The sequence below is a fragment of the Rattus norvegicus genome, chromosome X, assembly GCF_021556685.1.
Source record: "Rattus norvegicus strain SHRSP/BbbUtx chromosome X, alternate assembly SHRSP_T2T, whole genome shotgun sequence".
Lineage (NCBI taxonomy): Eukaryota > Metazoa > Chordata > Mammalia > Rodentia > Muridae > Rattus > Rattus norvegicus.
In genome coordinates, this window is record NC_141554.1 from 84,792,770 (window position 1) to 84,800,162 (window position 7,393).

A 7,393-nucleotide genomic window follows, 5' to 3' on the forward strand; every position below is an offset into this window, starting at 1 on the left:
TGTGTTTGCCATTGGCTGCTTTAACACAGTAAAGAATGTGAGTCCATTACCTTATGCCAGGTGAAAACATGAGGGTTCATATGATGACCTCTTTTTGTAAGAAAAACATGTATCCACTGAGAAGAACATGGAAATTTTATAAACTTTACAGGCTAAGAGAGAGAAATTAGTGGGCATATACACAAACATATACGTGTGCAAACATCTGAAAAATAAAGTGGGCTTCAATAGTGAAGTGTTTAGCTTAGAATAACACCCCTCTTTATGTCCAAGTTCTGCCACTTACTAATTGCACAAAACAACCCTCCAAATGTCTGTGTATAGGGGAAAAGTTTCTACTAGGTGTGTAAGTCACATGTTTGCAAGACTGCTTAGAACACATGAAAAGATAATTTCATCCATTCCAAGGAGAGAGAAACTAAGGAAGTGGTTTCCTAAATTTTTTGTCACTCTAAAAACTAAAAGGACTGAAGGTTCTAGATCAGTGCAATTGCTTATTAAACTGGCTGTAAAATAACAGGGGACCAAGGAAGTAGAGCAACTACTCTTGTACACCTTTCCATGAACGAGAAGGAAAATGGAGTGTTTGATTGACAGAAATGGTACAATATCATATATTCAGTTAAGCCTGACAGTTTTTAACTAGCTGGCACAAGGATGATGCTACTTACACAGATGAGTTTTACCTTATTGCCTTGATAGTACTGATAATTACAAAGTTTCCAGGATGCCTATAACAGTTTCTGAATATGCTAAGGTTTCCAGCTTGTGTGTGTGTGTGTGTGTGTGTGTGTGTGTGTGTGTGTGTGTGCGCGCGCGCGCGCACCTGTCTGTCTGTCAGTCAGTCTAATTAATATTGACAACCAAACTCAAGATCTAATTGTACTAGGCTAGTACTCCAATGTTGAGGCAAATCCCAGTCCTAGCTGTTACAGAACCTTTCTTTTTCTTAAAGTATATATCTTTTTTTCCTTTGGTTTTAAGATAGTAATTTAATTATGTTTCTCCTTTCTGTCTTCTCTCTCTAAACCTTCTCATATGCTTTTCCCTAGTCTACTTCAAATTCATGGCTTCTTTTTTCATTAATTGCTTTTGCATGCATAGTTGTATTTCTATCACTCTAGATTTCATCATCTTTTACTTCCAAAAACAGTGTATCTAAATATAGTATACTCAATGGAATTACATGTCACCACTAATTTCAGTTTTAACCGATTCCACTACAAAATAAACATCAGCAATTCATAATTTTACCATGTTGAGGATTCCATTGTTAAAAATTCCAATGTCCTCTCTAAGATACAATTTTAAAGCGAATGAATTCAGTGTTTTTAAAACATAATTTCATGCAAAATTTATCATCTTTTATAGTTAAAGCATGGTATTTCTTAAAGATTTATTTATGATTTATTTTATGTTTATGGATGTTTTGCCTGTTTATATGCATACGTACTCTGTACATGCCTGTTATCGATAAAAGTCAAAAAGAATCACTGGAACTGGAATTATAGAAACCAAATATAGTCATACACAATTGGGTTAAGGTTATACATGACTGACATTCCACACATGGTATGGAATGTCTCATTCCATCATTGATCCTTTCAGAGTCTAAACTGCAACTTGAGATCCAAAATGAGTATCTTCATTTAGTTATACTCAAAAGACACACACACACACACACACACACACACACACACACACAGATACCACAGTGAGCCAGAATGCCAGAGACTCAGATCCTAGTTAAGTCTGTAAGAATTCATTATGTTACCTTTCTCAAGGACACACTGATCATGAATCAAATAAGTTGGATCCTGACTGTGACATTTGAATCCTAGCTCTGCGAACCTAGACAAGTCAACTACTTTGAGCTTCCAGTTTCTCAAATCTAAAATGAAAATGTAATATTAGCAATGGTTTGAGAGGCATGCTATATGGTTTAAATACAATAAATGGTATAAGAGTATGATAGTATATATAAAATGCACAATGCTTGGCACTAACATTAGCAAAGTACTTCACATCTCTGGGACTCAGATTTATGCTATGTAAAATGAGAAAACTAGCTTATCATTAGAAAGTTCCTTCTAGCTCAAACTCTAGAACTCAAATGAAAAATACCATTTTTTTTTCTCTACACATAAGAACCATAAGATGGGACTGGAGGGATGACTCAGCAGTTAAGAGCACTGACTGCTCTTCCAGAGGTCCTGAGTTCAATTCCCAGCAACCACATGGTGGCTCACAACCATCTATAATGGGATCTGATGCCCTCTTCTGGTATCTGAAGACAGCTACAGTGTACTCATATACATAAATATAAATAAATCTTTTTAAAATAAAAAACCTAAGATGAACATTAAAACACAAATAACACATTTTTTCTTTGATCTTTTTATTTTTAGTGATGTAAAGTAAAGAGCATGATCAATCTTAAGCTCTGCATTTTAGTCAGAGTCACCTAACTCATAACCTATTGGTGTGCTAATAAACATGCAAGAAAATCATATTAATTACTATATTGTCTACAAGCTAACACTGCTTTGAAAGAACTCCATAATTTATGCAATAAGAGAAAAGGGTCAAGGTAAAAGAACATTCCCTAATAATAAATAGCACTCATAGTTCACTTACAATAATCTATTAGCACTATTTTAAAATGTATAAATTATAATACCCTTCTGAATTGCTTTTATGCTATAGTCTCAAATCACAACATTCAAAAAGTGTTAGGATGGTACCTCAAAATGAAATAAGAATTGAAAAAATTGTTTATCTAAAATAATTCTCTGTAATAAACTATGATTAATACTATCATTCAAGCAAAAATTCTGCTCTATAAAACAATGCAATTTTATTCCCAAGGGAGATACAGATATATATATATATATATATATATATATGTGTGTGTGTGTGTGTGTGTGTGTGTGTGTGTGTGTATGTGTGTGGCATTATGGTGATCAGCTGTCAAACTGTCAAGGGTAGTCAATTTGACATAGTAATTGAAAGTATGATGAAAGTATAATGCAATAAATAGTGGTTAATAGCAGATTTTTCAAGAGGCAATTCATGATATAATGTGATTAGAAAGAAGTATAGAGTGATGGGATATCTCTGAGCAGTGTCTTTCCAATGGAAAGAATTACAAACAAATCTATTTCTGAGGCAACGATGCTTTGGCTTTGTTTATGGCATATTTGAAAGCCACTCATGAAACAGGTATCTCCATTATGCCTTTTCCGTGACTCACAGTCAGGTTTGTTTAGTCACCAGAGGAGTCCTTGCCTGACTAATGATGACTAAAATTTACGTGTGTGTATAGTTCTCTCCTAAACAATAGTGCTTAACTCCCCAGGGGATTGTTTTCTAAGGAAAAAAAGAAGTGACTATAGCCGTTTTCACTAGTCAGCCAGGTGTGTGGGAAGATGGCAAAGAACTGGCTGGTCTGTTCCCAATCCCTAAGGATATAAAGTCCAGTTAAAGAGTACATAATAAAACACACACACACACACACACACACACACATACACACACACACAAACACACATACACAGACACACAAACACACATACACACACAAACACATACACACACAAACACACATACACACACAAACACACATACACACACATACACACACACAAACACACATACACACACACAAACACACATACACACACACACATACACACACTGCACAAAGTAAGATGGTAGACAATAGGGCAGAAGAAAGTGACAAATAAAAGAACAAATGTGAGAATTTTAGGGAAAGTGACCTATACAGCCACTGCATTTCACTTGAAAGATATGTATAGGTGGTCTAATTTGAACAGAGCTTCCAAAGGGGACAAGATTTAAATTATGTAGCATAGAAAGTTACCTAGGAAAAGGTGGTAATAGTGGTGTGAGAAGCAAAATTGTCCAAGAAACATTAATATTGAAGAAAAATAAGGTGCTACCATCCAAAAAAGCTAGATTGAGGGTCGGTTGTTGTTTTGCAATCTAAAAATAAGTAACACGAAGTGGCTTGAAAATAGATAATAGGAAGCCAAGGATATTCTTGGTAGAAAAAACAATATTGAAGCAGTGTTCACAGACAAGTAGTTTTGTATGGTGAAAGGTGTATCCTGGCTAGAAAGCTCCTTTAGTTACCAGAGGAGTATAAGAAACAAGACTGAGGGATAGGTGAAGAACGGTGTGAGAAGACATACAAAGAAAAAGTTGCCAATATTTAAAAAGATCTTCACTTTAAAAATTGGAGAAAACCCCTGTTTCTCCTGTAAAATGGGAATAAATATGGAGATCATGGCGGAGACTAATAACGCAACCATACGATCTTTCACCAAGGATCGTTCCTCCAAACAGTGGGGTGACACAGTTCTTCCTAATGAATGGATGCTACAGAAAGTCTCTTAAAATAAGATTTAACTTAGATGGTTCTAATAGAAACACCCAGGAAGATGAAAGAAGGAAAACATCAAATCTGAGATAGAGGCTAAAGATTATGTAATGGCGCTAAGATGAAGAAAAGACAGACGGATGAGTAAAATTTATTTCTCTGAGTCTCCAAAGTGATGTTCCAAATTACCGAATGTCAAATCAAACCTAAACTCTTTGAAGATTAAAAGTTGGATTTATTTAAAAAACTGTTACCAACTACCCCCCCATCCTAAACTTTTCTTTTTAATCTGAGAACTATAGTCTGCAAGTTCTTCAAGTTCCTTCCTTTCCATAGAACTTAAGTATTTGGAAATTAAGAATTTGCTTTCTCAAATTTATCAGGCTAATTTTGATGCTGAGTACACTCAGTAGGCCAGATGCAAAAATCAGGAGCAGATCCCTTCACTTCAAAAGGCACTTGAAACATCTCAAGGCCAAATCCTTAACCTTTCCCTTATTCAGTACAGACACAGCTCAGCCCCTCCCCCTCCAGCTAAAGAGAAAAGGCGCCTGCGCAGTTTCCAAGCCCATTCTCCCTGCAGTGAACCTCCCCCTCCCCTCTAATCAGAGTGCTTATGCGCAGGCGCAGCGTCCTCGGTGCGTTTGAGTGGGGCTATGAGAAATCTACTGTCCAGTGAAATCTAGAAGTGGTAGAATTCAATCCTGTCCTTTCTTTAGAAACAGAGGCGCCAGTTTCTCTTACTATCAGGCCAGTAGTATGTCCCAGCCATTGCCCTCTTTCAGAGTAAGGTCCTGCTCTGTGTGGCAATACCAACAGTATCCCCATCCTCAGCGCCTTTCTAATTTCATGCTCTTGCCAGCCTTTGCTGGGAAGGTAGAGGCAGTTGGCTTCCCAGAAGCTGCACCAATTTATTGGCTGTATCTTTAGGCCAGAGACCCTACGGGCCCCCTACTGGGCACATTACCCCAGGGTCTTGAAAGTCCTCCTTTGCCCTTCACAGACAGCCAGGTTAGGCGCTTACCTCGGGCGTGGTGCGGTCACGGAAGAGATCAGAGGATCCAAGATGAGACTAGGGCCAGATCAGGCGGAATCCGCGAGATTTTTTCCTGGGTCTCCACTGCCGCCTCAGACAATGAAATCAGCGTGTCCGATCATCAATTCTCATCATGATCGTGACGTCACAAAAGACAGCGGCCAATGGGAGCCCGAGATCAGCTCCGGACAATCCCTGGCCTCAGCCCAGAACCCAAGAGTTGGGAGGGAGCGGGGAGAGGTGGCTTCCTGTAGTGGGGCTGCCTCTTCCTGGCACTTATCTGCTGAATCTATGTCGGGCCTCTCAGTACTTCCCTCCCTGGATAGCTGTGAACATCCAGCAACCCTGTGCCTATAGTAGTTTCAAGACAATCCTTTAAGTCAAGTGATGCCTGGTCTTCAAACTTGAGATTTACTTTGAGCAAAATTGTTCTCCATTACCAAAACTGAATGATAGCATAAAGGCCAAATTGACAGGTATATAAGCAATGTTATTAAAAATCAATGTTTCCAAAGAGCCTTTGGAATTTTTCCAATAATAACATGTGTTTTCATTTGTAACTGGTTGACTGTGGTGACTAAGGCAAGAAACGGACTTATTTCACTTAATCTCAATCCCTGTTTTGTCAAAAAAAAATCTGGGTGATCACTTGTAAATTACAGGGAAAAAATAAAGGCGAGTATTATATTAAGTTAGCAACACTCGATGCATTGGTCAACTTTGCTGGGTGACATGAGAGATATAGAATTTATTGGTCAGTTACTGTTAAAGAATTTGCAACACCATTTGGAAGATAGAATTAGCATGTAATAAACATTGACAACAATCAAATAAAATACTTGATCATATGTTCTGTCATTAAAGACCACATTGTTTTGTGAATGAACGAGTCAGTAAGATGGGAAAGTTGGGAAAGCATTATATCTTAATATTTTAACTTTATGGTTGGTTAAAAGAAGATAAGATAAGATAAGAAAAAGCAACTGTCTTAAAGGGAAAAAGGAATAGTCAACTGAAATATATATATATGTATATATATATATATATATATGTATATATATAGTAAATCAAACCAGCTTGACCAATGAAGAATATATAATAAAATAGTAAGAACTAGTATGAAATTAAATAGGCTGAAAATAAAAACTTTTAGAAACTGACAAAAAACTTCGATTCAATTAAAAGCCACCAAAAGCTGTGTGGTTCAAGGGATATCAACCTCTAGAATCAAAGATTCTCAAAAACATCTCTGATGATTTTTAACAAAAAACAATTCAATTCACACACAACTCTAGATTTCTTGATGTCTTCTAGTCTCAGATACTATAAAATGAAAATTATTATCAAGTACACAGCACTTTACCATATATGTAAGTGACTCACATGTAGCACGGTTCATAAATCTCTGTAACTCTGATACTAGAGGTCTGATGCTCTTCTCTGTGGGCACCAGGCACACACATGGTGCACAGATATACATATGGGAAAGACATCTGCACATATAAAATAAAAGAATTGCAAAGGGCTAATTGTGTTAAACTGCATAGAGTTCAGAGAAGGTTGGAGACAGAAAAGCAACGGATAAATAATATTTTATCTAGTGCTGAAAGATAAATCCCAAGTCCTCCACTCATTAGACAAGTGCCCTATTAGCTATCAACACATCTAGTCCTCCTTCTGACATAGGTTCTCGCTAGCTATATCCCAGGCTGCCCTTGTCATGTCACTGCTTCCACCTCCACCATCTAAACTGTGATTAGAAACACCTCAACCAGTTAAAATAAAAGTCCTTAGACATTCAAACTTTTAAATGAGCAAAAAAATGAGGTGTTAAAATAGTTATATTTAAAGTAAAAACCATCATATATTTTGTACTCCTTTTGTATCATTTTTTTACCAGTGTGGAAAAGTAAAATGAAGTACAAAGGAAATTAATTACCCAAAGCCAATGGGTT

The 7,393-nt window shown here is 36.8% G+C and overlaps 1 protein-coding gene across 5 annotated transcripts in view; it reads right to left on the reverse strand.

The window, feature by feature from the left end:
* The window catches only part of Hdx (highly divergent homeobox), a 147,984-nt gene extending 142,411 nt beyond the window's left edge, over window positions 1–5,573 (reverse strand). For 3 of the 5 annotated variants that reach the window (XM_087600226.1, XM_087600228.1, XM_087600227.1), the window contains exon 1: window positions 5,427–5,573. The gene's annotated coding sequence lies outside the window, so the exon portion shown is untranslated. 5 annotated transcript variants of the gene reach the window in all.
* Between the last annotated feature and the right edge of the window lie 1,820 nt (window positions 5,574–7,393).